This window comes from Triticum aestivum, chromosome 5A, assembly GCF_018294505.1.
Source record: "Triticum aestivum cultivar Chinese Spring chromosome 5A, IWGSC CS RefSeq v2.1, whole genome shotgun sequence".
NCBI lineage: Eukaryota > Viridiplantae > Streptophyta > Magnoliopsida > Poales > Poaceae > Triticum > Triticum aestivum.
Window position 1 is genome coordinate 97,478,432 of NC_057806.1, and position 14,688 is coordinate 97,493,119.

Here is a 14,688-nt window from a genome sequence, read left to right on the forward strand (position 1 = left end):
GGAGGTTGTCAAACGTCTCGACGGACAGTACGTTGAGCCCTGCACCGCCGTCGATGAGAGTCTTGGTGACTTGCACATTGCTAATGACTGGGGAGCATAGCATAAGGAGTGTGCCAGCGGTGGCTGCGCACTTGAGCTGGTCGGCCGAGTTGAAGGTGATGGCGCACTGGGACCACCTGAGCGGGCGCGTGGCCTCGATCTTGGGCAGCGCCGTGTTCACCTCGTGAGCAAACTGTTTGAAGATGCATTGAGAGGCTGGTGCCTGGGCACCGCCCAAGATGCAAGCAACCGCACGTGGCTCCTGGAAGCCCCCAGCCCCCTCGTCCTGGTGGTGGTGGTCGTTCCTTCTTGGCGGCGGCAACGGGGGAAGACCGGCGTTGCGTTGGGGGCGATCCTCATGAGGCGGGTCCCTCCAGGCGCCCTCGCGAGGTTGGTCCTGCCAGCGGTCCTCACGAGGCCGGTCACGCCAGTCCTGGCACGGGCCACGGTCGTCCCAGCGTCCACCTCCGCGTCCTCCTCCGCGGCCATAGCCCCGGTCGTTGCGCTCGGGGCGTCGACCGAAGCGTCCTTCCCGAATGGCTCTGAGCTCTTGACAGTCGCTGGTGTTCTGGGTGTTCAGGTTGTGGAAGGCGCGGAATGGACGGCCATTCTTGGACGACTCGGGCTGATCTCTGCCTCGCTTGGTGTCGGGCTCTGCTGCGAGCACTACTGCCTCTTTGCGCTTCACCTCTTTGGCCTTGGCCTTCTTCTCTTCCATTCCTGCAGCTGGCAGCTCAAGGAGAGAGAGGCACCCTTCCTCAGCTCTTGCGCACCTGTTCGCCAGGTTGAACAGCTCCTGAGATGTGCAAAGCTCTTCATGGATAGCCAGCTCTTCCTTCATCTTGACGTCACTGACGCCGTCTGAGAATGCTGAGATGATGGCTTCATCCGTGACCTTGGGTATCTTGAGGCGGGTGTTGTTGAAGCGCTGGACGTACTTCTGGAGGGTCTCTCCTGGCTGTTGCTTGATGTGGCGTAGATCGCCCGTGACCGGTGGGCGGTCATGAGTGCCCAGGAAGTTGGCAACAAAGCGGTCGCGCATCTCGTCCCAGGAGGAGATCAAGCCGTGTTGCAGGTTCAGGAGCCAGGAGCGGGCCCCATCCTTGAGAGCCATGGGAAACAAGTTCGCCATGACTTTTTCGTCGCCGTTGGCCGCTTCGATGCTCTACTCATAGAGCTGCAGGAACTCCGCGGGGTCGGCGGTGTCGTCGTACCGAGGAGGAAGATCTGGCTTGAACTTGCCTGGCCAGGCAACGCTACGCAGCTCAGGGGTGAAGGCGCGGCAGCCGGCTGTGGTTGCCGGGGCCCGCTTCGGAGGCGGAACTTGATCCTGGCGAGGTCCGCGCTGCGCCACTACAGGCGGTGCGCGGTCTTGACGAGGTGGCGCGGGGAGCGCTGATGCAGCTTCTCACGGCCGCGGGATTTCTTGGCAGCTCCTTTCTTCACGTGCGGGCGCCGGGCGCGGTGGATCACGCTGCGGAGGCGCGTGCCTTGGTGCCAAGGCACCGTCTTGGGGTCGAGGCAGTGGAGGCATGCCAGGAGCCCTATCGCCCGCGGCTGGCTGGGGTGGAGGCAGAGAATGGGATGACGCCGGAGAGCCCCCTGGGGCACGGACTAGCTCGGCGACGCAGTCGAGCCACTCCTCATAGACGTCGTCGACGGGGCGATAACGGAGGAGCTCGTTCGCCGTGATGAGTGCGGCCCGTGCCTCCATGGGAGCGCGGTGCACGTGAGACGAAGAATCGACAGGGGTGCGTGATGGAGTTGCGATGCGGCCGTCTTGCCGCACCGAAGGATGCTGTGAGGACGCCTGCTGCTCATTCCCCACCGGGCCGGTGGCAGCGTTGGCGGTGGGGGACGGAGAACAGCGAGGTGGCCTGCCGATGGGAGCCGTCTGAGCAACGCGGGCGGCGAGAGCAGCCCGACGCTCAGCTCGAGCACGGCGAGCGTCCGCCGTGGGGACGATGGAGCGACGGAGCGACGGAGAGGAAGCTACAGCGCACCCCTACCTGGCGCGCCAAATGTAGGATGTGGGGCTCTGACAAACCCTTAAGGTTTGAACACTGGGGTGCGTGCGAAGTCTTCCCCTCCTACCGATCTATGCTCTAGCTCACTAAGATCTTGCGGACGAACTCAGCGAACTCACAACACAGAAAGACACGGGGTTTATACTGGTTCGGGCCACCGTTGTGGTGTAATACCCTACTCTAGTGTGGTGGTGGATTGCCTCTTGGGCTGATGACGAACAATACAAGGGGAGTACAACCTACTGAGGTTGAGGTGTTCTTGCGCGTGAGAGCTTGGGGTGTGTCTCTCGATCTCTGATGATCTCCTCTAGCTAAGATGATGTTCTCCCCCATCCACTGTGGTGGCTAGTCCTATTTATAGAGTCCCTGGTCCTCTTCCCAAATATCTAGCGGGAAGGGAGCCAACAATGGCGGGCTAATTTGAAGGGGGATAGCTAGTACAAGCTATCCGGACAAAAGTAGTCATCGACTGCACAAAGCTCTGGTGGTGACGCTGCTTTGGGCTCCACGATGACCTCTGTCTTGGAATCCGTGGTCTTGGTCTTGTTTCACGGGAATGACAACCTTTTCCTGATGCATCGGTACTCCGCGGCTGCGCTTGCCTCCTTTGCACCAAAGAGGAAACAAGGACGCTGCGCGCGCCTGGCGCCCGCCTGACGCCGATCATCATGGCTCACGTCACGAGAGCCTTGTGAGGTTTTCCTTGCATTGATATCTCCACTCTTCATGAGCCTGCCTAGCTAGGCCACTTCAGAGGAGGTCTTGCGTCGTCCGCTTCGCGAGGCTTGGCCCCTCGCGAGGGTCTTGGATGCTTTGTTGGTGAAGACGGGCCGTACGGCCTGCTGGCTCAGCCACGCCACAGGCTGCAGGCAGGCAAGTCTGGGGACCCCCGTTCCCAGAACGCCGACAACAGTCTTCTCCAAAAGTCTGTATAAACCATATGCTTTGATCACCTTATCAAAGCGTATATTCCAACTCTGACATGCTTGCACCAGTCCATAAATGGATCGCTGGAGCTTGCACACTTTGTTAGCACCTTTAGGATCGACAAAACCTTCTGGTTGCATCATATACAACTATTCTTTAAGAAATCCATTAAGGAATGCAATTTTACATCCATTTGCCAGGTTTCATAATCATAAAATACGGCAATTGCTTACATGATTCAGACAGACTTAAGCATCGCTACGGGTGAGAAGGTCTCATCGTAGTCAACTCCTTGAACTTGTCAAAAACCTTTTGCGACAAGTCGAGCTTGGTAGACAATAACATTACCATCAACGTCAGTCTTATTCTTGAAGATCCATTTATTGTCTATGGCTCGCGGATCATCGGGCAAGTCAACCAAAGTCGACACTTTGTTCTCATACATGGATCCTATCTTAGATTTCATGGCCTCAAGACATTTATCAGAATCTGGGCTCATCATCGCTTCTTCATAATTCATAGGTTCATCATGGTCTAGTAACATGACCTCCAAAACAGGATTACCATACCACTCTGGTGCGGAACGTGCTCTGGTTGACCTATGAGGTTCGGTAGTAACTTGATCTGAAGTTTCATGATCATTATCATTAGCTTCCTCTCTTATTGGTGTAGTCATCACTGGAAAGGTTTTTTGTGATGAGCTACTTTCCAATTAAAGAGAAGGCACAATTACCTCATCAAGTACAACTTTCCTCCCACTCACTTCTTTCGAGAGAAACTCCTTCTCTACAAAGGATCCATTCTTAGCAACAAAGATCTTGCCTTCAGATCTGTTATAGAAGGTGTACCCAACAGTTTATTTTGGCTATCCTATGAAGAAGCATTTCTCCGATTTGGGTTTGAGCTTATCAGGCAGAAGCTTTTTCACATAAGCATCGCAACCCCAAACTTTAAGAAACGACAGCTCAGGTTTCTTGACAAACCACAGTTCATACGGCGTCTTCTCAACGGATTTAGATGGTGCCCTATTTAAAGTGAATGCAACTGTCTCTAATGCATAACCCCGAAATGATAGTGGTAAATCGGTAAGAGACATCATAGATCGCACCATATCTAATAAAGTACGGTTATGATGTTCGGACACACCATTACGCTATGGTGTTCCAGGTGGCGTGACTTGTGAAACTATTGCACATTGTTTACATGAAGGCCAAACTCGTAACTCAAATATTCGCCTCCACGATCAGATCGTAGAAACTTTATTTTCTTGTTACGATGATTCTCCACTTCACTCTGAAATTCTTTGAACTTTTTCAAATGTTTCAGACTTGTGTTTCATTAAGTAGATATACCCATATCTGCTCAAATCATCCGTGAAGGTTAGAAAATAACAATACCCGCCGCGAGCCTCAACACTCATCGGACCGCAGACGTCGGTATGTATTATTTCTAGTAAGTCAGTAGCTCGCTCCATTCTTCCGTAGAACGGAGTTTTAGTCATCTTGCCTATGAGGCATGGTTCGCAAGTTTCAAATGATGCATAATCAAGTGATTCCAAGAGCCCATCTGCATGGAGTTTCTTCATGCGCTTTACACCAATATGACCTAAACGGCAGTACCACAAATGTGTTGCACTATCATTATCAACTTTGCATCTTTTGGCATCAATATTATGAATATGTGTGTCACCATAATCGAGATTCAATAAAAATAGGCCACTCTTCAAGGGTGCATGACCATAAAAGATATTACTCATATAAATAGAACAACCATTATTCTCTGATTTAAATGAATAACCATCTCGCATCAAACAAGATCCAAATATAATGTTCGTGCTTAACGCTGGGACCAAATAACAATTATTCAGGTCTAAAACTAATGTCGAAGGTAGATGTAGAGGTAGCGTGCCGTCGACGATCACATCGACCTTGGAACCATTCCCGACGCGCATCGTCACCTCGTCCTTAGCCAATCTTCGTTTAATCTGTAGCCCCTATCTCGAGTTACAAATATGATTAACCGAACTAGTATCAAATACCCAGGCGCTACTACGAGCATTAGTAAGGTACACATCAATAACATTTATATCAAATATACCTTTGTTCACTTTGCCATCCTTCTTATCCGCCAAATACTTGGGGCAGTTCCGCTTCCAGTGACCAGTCCCTTTGCAGTAGAAGCACGCAGTTTCAGGCTTGGGTCCAGAATTGGGCTTCTTCCCGGGAGTGGCAACTTGCTTGCCATTCTTCTTGAAGTTCCCCTTCTTTCCCTTGCCCTTTTTTCTTGAAACTAGTGGTCTTGTTAACCATCAACACTTGATGCTCCTTCTTGATTTCTACCTCCGCAGTTTTGAGCATAGCGAAGAGCTCAGGAATTGTCTTATCCATCCCTTGCATATTATAGTTCAGCATGAAGCCTTTGTAGCTTGGTGGCAGTGATTGAAGAACTCTTTCAATAACACTATCACCTGGAAGATTAACTCCCAGCTGAGTCAAGTGATTATGATATCCAGACATTCTGAGTATGTGTTCATTGACAAAACTATTCTCCCCCATCTTGCAGCTATAGAACTTGTTGGAGACTTCATAGCTCTCAACTCGGGCATTTGCTTGAAATACTAACTTCAACTCTTGGAACATCTCATATGATCCATGACGTTCAAACTGTCTTTGAAGTCCCAATTCTAAGCCGTAAAGCATGGCACACTGAACTATCGAGTAGTCATCAGATCGAGCTTGCCAGACGTTCATAACATCGGCATCCGGTCCTGCAGTTGGCCTTTCACCTAGTGGTGCATCAAGGACATAATTTTTCTGTGTAGCAATGAGGATAATCCTCAAGTTATGGACCCAGTCCATGTAGTTGCTACCATCATCTTTCAACTTACCTTTCTCTAGGAACGCATTAAAATTCAAGGGAACGGTAGCACGGGCCATTGATCTACAACGTAGATATGCAAAAACCATTGAGACTAAGTTCATGATAAATTAAGTTCAATTAATTGTATTACTTAAGAACTCCCACTTAGATAGACATCCCTCGAGTCATCTAAATGATTACGTGATCCAAATCAACTAAACCATGTCCGATCATCACGTGAGATGGAGTAGTCATCAATGGTGAACATCTCTATGTTGATCTTATCTACTATATGATTCACGTTCGACCTTTTGTTCTCCAGTGTTCCGAGGCCATGTCTGTACATGCTAAGCTCGTCAAGTTTAACCTGAGTATTCCGCATGTGCAAAACTGTCTTGCACCCGTTGTATGTGAACATAGAGCCTATCACACCCGATCATCATGTGGTCTCTCAGCACGACGAACTGTTGCAACGGTGCATACTCAGGGAGAACACTTATACCTTGAAATTTTAGTGAGGGATCATCTTATAATGCTACCACCGTACTAAGCCAAATAAGACACATAAAAGATAAACATCACATGAAATCAAAATATGTGACATGATATGGCCATCATCATCTTGTGCCTTTGATCTCCATCTCCAAAGCACCGTCATGATCTTCATCGTCACTGGCTTGACACCTTGATCTCCATCGTAGCGTCGTGGTCGTCTCGCCAACTATTGCTTCTACAACTATCACTAACACATAGTGATAAAGTAAAGCAAATACATGGCATTTGCATTTCATAGAATAAAGAGGCAACCATAAGGCTCTTGCCGGTTGCCAGTAACTTTTACAAAACACGATCATCTCATACAATAACGTATATCACATGATGTCTTGACCATATCACATCACAACATGCCCTGCAAAAACAAGTTAGATGTCCTCTACTTTGTTGTTGCAAGTTTTACGTGGCTACTACGGGCTTCTAGCAAGAACCCTTCTTACCTACGCATCAAAACCATAATGGTGATTTATCAAGTTTGCTGTTTTAACCTTCAACAAGGACCGGCCACAGTCATATTCAATTCAACTATAGTAGGAGAAACAGACACCCACCAGCCACCTTTATGCAAAACTAGTTGCATGTCTGTTAGTGGAACCAGTCTCACGAACGTGGTCATGTAAGGTTGGTCCGGGCCGCTTCATCCAACAATACTACTGAATCAAAATAAGACATTGGTGGTAAGCAGTATGATGATCACTGCCCACAATTCTTTGTGTTCTACTCGTGCATATTATCTACGCATAGATCTGGCTCTGATACCACTGTTGGGAAACATAGCATGCAATTTTGAAAATAAAATCTACGCTCGCGCAAGATCTATCTAGGAGATGCATAGCAACGAGAGGGGGAGAGCGTGTCCACGTACCCTCGTAGACCGAAAGCGGAAGCGTTTGACAACGCGGTTGATGTAGTCGAACTTATTCTCGTTCCGACCGATCAAGCACCGAACATACGACACCTCCGAGTTCTGTACATGTTCAGCTCGATGACGTCCCTCGAACTCTTGATACAGCAAAGTGTCTAGGAAGAGTCCCGTCAGCATGACGGCATGGTGACGGTGATGGTGAAGTGATCTGTGCAAGGCTTCACCTAAGCACTATGAAGATATGACCGGAGGCGTAAACTGTGGAGGGGGGCACCACACACGGCTAACAATTATTGATGTGTGTTCTAGGAGCCCCCCCATGTATATATAGGTGGGAGGGGGAGGAGAGATGCCTTGGGCGCCCTGAGTAGGAGAAATCCTACTTGGGGGCCCTATTCCAATTTGTCCACCTACCATATTACCGGGAGGGAAAAGGAAGAGGGGGAGAGGAAAGGAATGGGGTGGCCGACTCCCACCTTTCCTTCTCCCACATGGCCGGCAGCCTAGGATGGGTGCGCAAGCCCATTGTGGACTGGTGTGCCCCTTCCCCTTTGGCGCATGTGGCCCACTAACCCCCCGGGGGTTCCGGTAACCCCTCTGGTAGTCTGATATGTACCTGATACTCTCCGAAACACTGCCGGTGTTTGAATACTGTCGTCCTATATATCAATCTTCACCTCTTGACCATTTAGAGACTCCTCCTCATGTCCGTGGTCTCATCCAGGACTCCGAAAAACATTCGGTCACCAAATCACATAACTCATATAATACAAAATCGTCATCAAACGTTAAGCGTGCGGACCCTATGGGTTCGAGAACTATGTAGACATGACCGAGACACCTCTTCGGTCAATAACCAACAGCGGAACCTAGATGCTCATATTGGTTCCCACATATTCTACGAAGATCTTTATCGGTCGTATCGTAATGACAACATACGTTACTCCCTTTGTCATCGGTATGTTACTTGCCCGAGATTCGATCGTCGGTATCTTCATACCTAGTTCAATCTCGTTACCAGCAAGTCTGTTTACTCATTCCGTAATACATCACCCCACAACTAACCCATTAGTCACATTGCTTGCAAGGCTTCTTATGATGTGCATTACTGAGAGGACCCAGAGATACCTCTCCGATGCTCAGAGTGACAAATCCTAATCTCGGTCTATGCCAACCCAACAAACATCTTCAGAGATACCTATAGAGAATCTTTATAATCACCCAGTTATGTTGTGATGTTTGATAGCACACAAGGCATTCCTCTGGTATCCGGGAGTTGCATAATATCATAGTCAAATGAATATGTATATGGCATGAAGAAAGCAATAGCAATAAAACCGAACAATCAAAATGCTAAGCTAACAGATGGGTCTTGTCTATGGTTAGGAGACTTAACCGTTTTTGATTAACGAGCTAGTCTAGTAGAGGCTTACTAGGGACACGGTGTTTTGTCTATGTATCCACACATGTATCAAGTTTCCGGTTAATACAATTCTAGCATGAATAATTAAAATTTATCATGATATAAGGAAATATAAAACAAAAACTTTATTATTGCCTCTAGGGCATATTTCCTTCAATTTGCTGCTGCCACTGAAGAAAATTGCAGACTAAAGGACTTGCTTGAGACAGGAATGCTAAAGAGCCTAAAAGGGCATCAAACTCTCTGGGATGTGCTCAAGAAGTCTATACTGCACAAAATTCCTCGAAAGGAAGGATTGGGTTTCTAAATAAACTCAACGTTGATGGAACTTATTGAACTCCCGAGCAATATCCCCGAACGAGTTGGGTTCTTGCTAAAACCAAAACACTCGATCCTGCAATTCTGTCAGGATATGATACTCCCATTACTGTTGTATCTAGTGAGTCTGATGACTCAAACTACAAATTCTTCAAACAAAAAATGGTAAGGTTTTCGCTCTATATGTTGATACTAACTGCAGGTCTGGTTCACCCAAAAGGCAAATCTGGGTGAAGAAGTGCATTATTGAAAATCTATCAGTCACTACTAACTTGAAAATGTAGAGTAATTCTCCTTGAGACAATGATTATTACTCACAGAATGGCTCAGGAAGTTTCACAAATGGGTATCGACCAAACCCTCGATAGAAGGAGTACATGTGTATCTCCTCAAATCATTACACTCATGTCTCTGGAAATAACTTCAAAGCATATTCATATGATTACTCTCGAGGTGCACATGTACCTTGCAGATCTCGCAAAAGAATACTCCAGCTTAGACGAAGCAAATGAGATCCTCATCACCCACACAAGTGTGGGTTGCAAAAAAGAACTAATCCTCTCTTGCATATTTTATCTCAGGAATTCCTCTCGCTTATCCTTTATCCTAAGACCTATATTGTTGGTGCTAGTTTAGTGTGTTTTTCATTTGTCTCTTTGTCTTTAGTTGTGTTTGTGTTCTGTCTGAACATCAACTCACTCAGAGCTTTGTGGTTTTGTGTTTTCTCTCTTCCGTATGAGCGGAACTTGTTCTTTCTCGTCCATCTTTGTTGTCTGTCATAAACATGCAATTTGATCTGAAGAAGATTTCAATCCTGCGTCCTTGGTCATGAATGAAATCAACTTTAAACATTTATCTGTTTTGGTGCTTGCCCTTCTTCAAACCCTTCGTCCTTCCGTTTAGTTTCCGACAATTTCGAAGGAAATGGTTGACATGTGCCCTGATACGGCTCCAACGTATCTACTTTTTCTCATGCTTTTCCTCTTGTTTTGGACTCTAATTTTCATGGTTTGAATGAAACTAACCCCGGACTGATGCTATTTTCAGCAGAACTACCATGGTGTTGTTTTTGTGTAGAAATAAAAGTTCTTGGAATGGAACGAAACTTTTTGAGGATTTTTATACCAATAATTAGAATTTCTAGAGCCAAGACCCACCGAAGAGGGGCCCCTGGGTGGGCACAACCCACGAGGGCGTGCCTCCCTCTCCTGGCGCGCCCAGGTGGGTTGTACCCACCTGGTGGCCCCGTAGATGACCCCCCTGATACTATAAATTCACATTATTCCAGAAAAAATGAGGGAGAAAGAATTATCATGATCCACGAGACGGAGTCACCGCCAAGCCTTGTTCTTCCTCGGGAGGGCAGATCTGGAGTAAGTTTGGGGCTCCGGAGAGGGGGATCTTCGATCTTCGTCATCACCAACCTATCTCCATCGCCAATTCCATGATGCTCCCCACCGGGAGTGAGTAATTCCCTCGTAGGCTCGCTGGTCGTTGAGGAGTTGGATGAGATTCATCATGTAATCGAGTTAGTTTTGTTAGGGCCCGATCCCTAGTATCCACTATTTTCTTAGATTGATGTTTCTATGACTTTGCCATGCTTAATGGTTGTCACTTTGGGCCCGGGTGCCATGATTTCAGATCTGAACCGTTTATGAATTCATCATTATATCCATGTTTTAGATCCGATCTTTCAAGTTATAGTCACCTACTACGGTTATGATCTGGCAACCCTGTAGTGACACCAAGCGGGCCTACTCCCGGTGATGACCGTAGTTTGAGGAGTTCATGTATTCACTATGTGTTAATGCTTTTTTTCAGGTTCTATATTAAAAGGAGGCCTTTATATCCCTTAGTTTCCAATATGGACTCCGCTGCCACGGAAGGGTGGGACAAAAGATGTCATGCAAGTTCTTTTAATAAAGCACGTATGACTATTTACAGAATACATGCCTACATTATATCGATGAACTGGAGCTAGTGCCGTATCTCCCTAGGTTATAACCGTCTCATGATGAATATCATCCAACAAGTAATCGATCCAATGCCTACGAATTTATCCTTATTGATCTTGTTGCGTTACTACTCCTATCATCACTGCTACACTTGCTACAAATTACTGCTATCACTGTTACTGTTACCATTGTTGTTGTCACTACTATCAAAACTATCATATTACTGTGCTACTGATCATATTGCTGCAGATAATTAATCTCTAGGTGTGGTTGAATTGACAACTCAGCTGCTAATACCTTCAAATATTCTTTGGCTCCCCTTGTGTCGAATCTATAAATTTGCGTTGAATAATCTACGCTCGAAAACTGTTGCGATCCCCTATACTTGTGGGTTATCATGCCCATGATTTCACAATCATGATCTCGTCCGTTGAATGTGGAACGTCCCGTGCTTTTCGGCCGTAGATTTTGGAGGAAGAGGTTCCGCCTACGGGCTATATAAACACCCCTCCAGGCATCTTCTTCCTCTATTCTCCCTCAGTTCATCCTCAAACCCTCTCTCACTCTCTGCCCGAGCCCGAGCTAGAAGCAACACCGTTGACGCTCCTCACCGTGCAACTTCGGTGAAGCCTCGCCGTCGTTGGTCGCACCAGTGCGGTACATCCTCTCCTCCACATTGCCGTAGTTGACTTGTGCTGCCTAGATAGGGCGCACAGATCTGGAACTAGCCCAGTACAATCCTATGTTCTAGGGTTGTTCTTACTGACGCTTATTTCCCGTGATTTGTTTTCCGTGCGGTAGATCTTTAGGGTTCCCTAAGTTATGACTAGTACGGTTTGTAGTTTTCCCTCGCACTAGCTATCCTGGATCTAGGGTTCATGCGTAGTGTTCTGACGAAAGATTAGACAGTTGTTACTCTGCCTTATATGGTATGTTGCAATCCTGTCAATGATATCTTCCTAATTGCTCCATGGATTCCTTTGCTGCTTCCAAAAAAATTCCTGTTTTCAGTCAAAATTGCTTCGGTGGATGTTTGTGACCCCAATCTGTTTTCCCTCGCTTTGTTTTGATTTTCTCTCGGGATTGGTCATCGCACAAAGTTTAGATGAGTAGTCTGGTTCTGAAGGAGAAGGGCCTCAGGTGCCTCCTGTGGTCTGATACGTCTCCAACGTATCATTAATTTTTGATTGTTCCATGCTGTTATATTATCAATCTTGGATGTTTTATAATCATTTTATAGTCATTTTTGGTACTAACCTATTGACATAGTGCCAAGTGCTAGTTGCTATTTTTTGCATGTTTTTTACATCGCAGATAATCAGTACCAAACGGAGTCCAGACGCAGCGAAACTTTTTGTGGATTTTTTTGGACCAGAAGACAACCAATGGGCTAAAGAAGCACCTGGGGGATGCTCTGAGGGGAGCACAACCCACCAGGGCGCGCCTGGAGGCCCAGGCGCACACTGGTGGGTTGTGCCCACATGGGTCCCCCCCAGACCGCCTCTCTACTCTATAAATACCCCAATATTCAAGAAACCGTAGGGGAGTTGACGAAAATCAATTCCAGCCGCCACAGAGTCCAGAACCACCAGATCCAATGTAGACACCATCACAGAGGGGTTCACCACTTCCATTGGTGCCTCTCCGATGATGCGTGAGTAGTTCTTTGTAGACCTTCGGGGTCCATAGTTAGTATCTAGATGGCTTCCTCTCTCTCATTTGATTCTCAATACAATGGTCTCTTGGAGATCCATATGATGTAACTCTTTTGCAGTGTGTTTGTTGGGATCCGATGAACTTTGAGTTTATGATCAGATCTATCTCTTTTTATCCATGAAAGTTATTTGAGTTTCTTTGATCTCTTATATGCATGATTGCTTATAGCCTCCTATTTCTTCTGCAATATTTGGGTTTTGTTTGGCTAGCTTGATCTATTTATCTTGTAATGGGAAGAGGTGCTTTGTAGTGGGTTCGATCTTACGGTGCTTGATCCTAGTGACAGAAGGGGAACCGACACGTATGAATCATTGCTACTAAGGATAAAATGATGGGGGTCTATTTCTACATAAATAGATCTTGTCTACATCATGTCATCGTTCTTATTGCATTACTCTGTTTCTCCACAAACTTAATACACTAGATGCATGCTGGATAGCGGTCGACGTGTGGAGTAATAGTAGTAGATGCAGACATGAGTCGGTCTACTAATCTTGGACATGATGCCTATATAATGATCATTGCCTAGATATCTTCATGACTATTTGAAGTTCTATCAATTGCCCAACAGTAACTTGTTTACCCACCATTTGCTATTTTTCTCGAGAGAAGCCACTAGTGAAACCTACGACCCCCGGGTCTCTTTCTCATATTATTTGCCTTTGCGATCTATTTTATTTGCCTTTTATTTTTAGATCTATTAAACCAAAAATACAAAAATACCTTGCTACAATTTATTCTTATTTATTTTATTTGGCTTTTGATCTATCAATCTACTACAATTTATTCACGTCTGTTTGCCAATTTTTGGCACCGTTACCTGAAAGGGATTGACAACCCCTTTAATACGTCGGGTTGCGAGTATTTGTTATTTTTGTGCAGGTGCCGTTTACGTGTTGTTGCTTGGTTCTCCTACTGGTTCGATAACCTTGGTTTCATCACTGAGGGAAACATCTACCGTTGCTGTGCTGCATCATCCCTTCCTCTTTGGGGAAATGCCGACGTAACTTCAAGCCGCATCAAAAGGAATTTCTGGCGCCGTTGCCGGGGAGGATCTTCAACCTATACCAGGTTCCTAATCACAAATCTCATCTCCTCTCAATTTACATTATTTGCCATTTGCCTCTCATTTTAGTAGCGACGCGACATCAGACGGTCAAGTCTCTGTGCTTCAGTGTCATCCCTGGATCGGTAATGCTGACACACACAGTACTTGAAGGATTTATAACAGGGTAGCAATCACACACTTATTACATAGAATGTATCAAAAGAGAACTTATTACAATAAATATGGCTTAAGGCCATCTAAATATGATAACAACGGAAGACTTGGAAGATAAAGTGAGTCCATCAACTCCAACGGCATAGCTGAGTGCATGACAACCGACCTATAGCACCTTACTCGTTGTCTGAAAAGTCTGCAACATGATACGTTGCAGCCCGAAAACGGGTCATCACATGGAATATGCTGGCATAGTAACACGGTAGAGCAAAGAACAGATAAATGCTATCACTACATGCATATATGGCTGGTGGAGGCTCTATGGTTACAATGTTTTTGCGAAAAGCCAATTTTTCTCTACAACAAAAGAAATATATTTTATTTAACTATCATGGTAGTTGAAAAAACATTGAGAATGGTACCCCCATCTCAATCCCCATTAAAAGTAATTATCAACCCAACAAATTAATTTAAAGTGATGAGATCCATAGGATAATTCAAGAACCAGATACTCAAGATGTCCATAACCGGGGACATGGCTAACCATGATTAGTGTGTACACTCTTCAGAGGCTTGCACACTTTTCCCCACAAGACTCGATCTCCTCCGTTGGATTTCTCGCACTACATGGTGTTTGAGAAACGGATGACCGAGACACGGTCTTTCAGAAGCATTAACTCTAACCCCGGGTAGACCGTACCAACCTACATCCCCTACATCTGCTAGTCTACCACTGGAAGAGGTCATGCAACTTACTCCATTATGCTAGAGCCCATAATAGC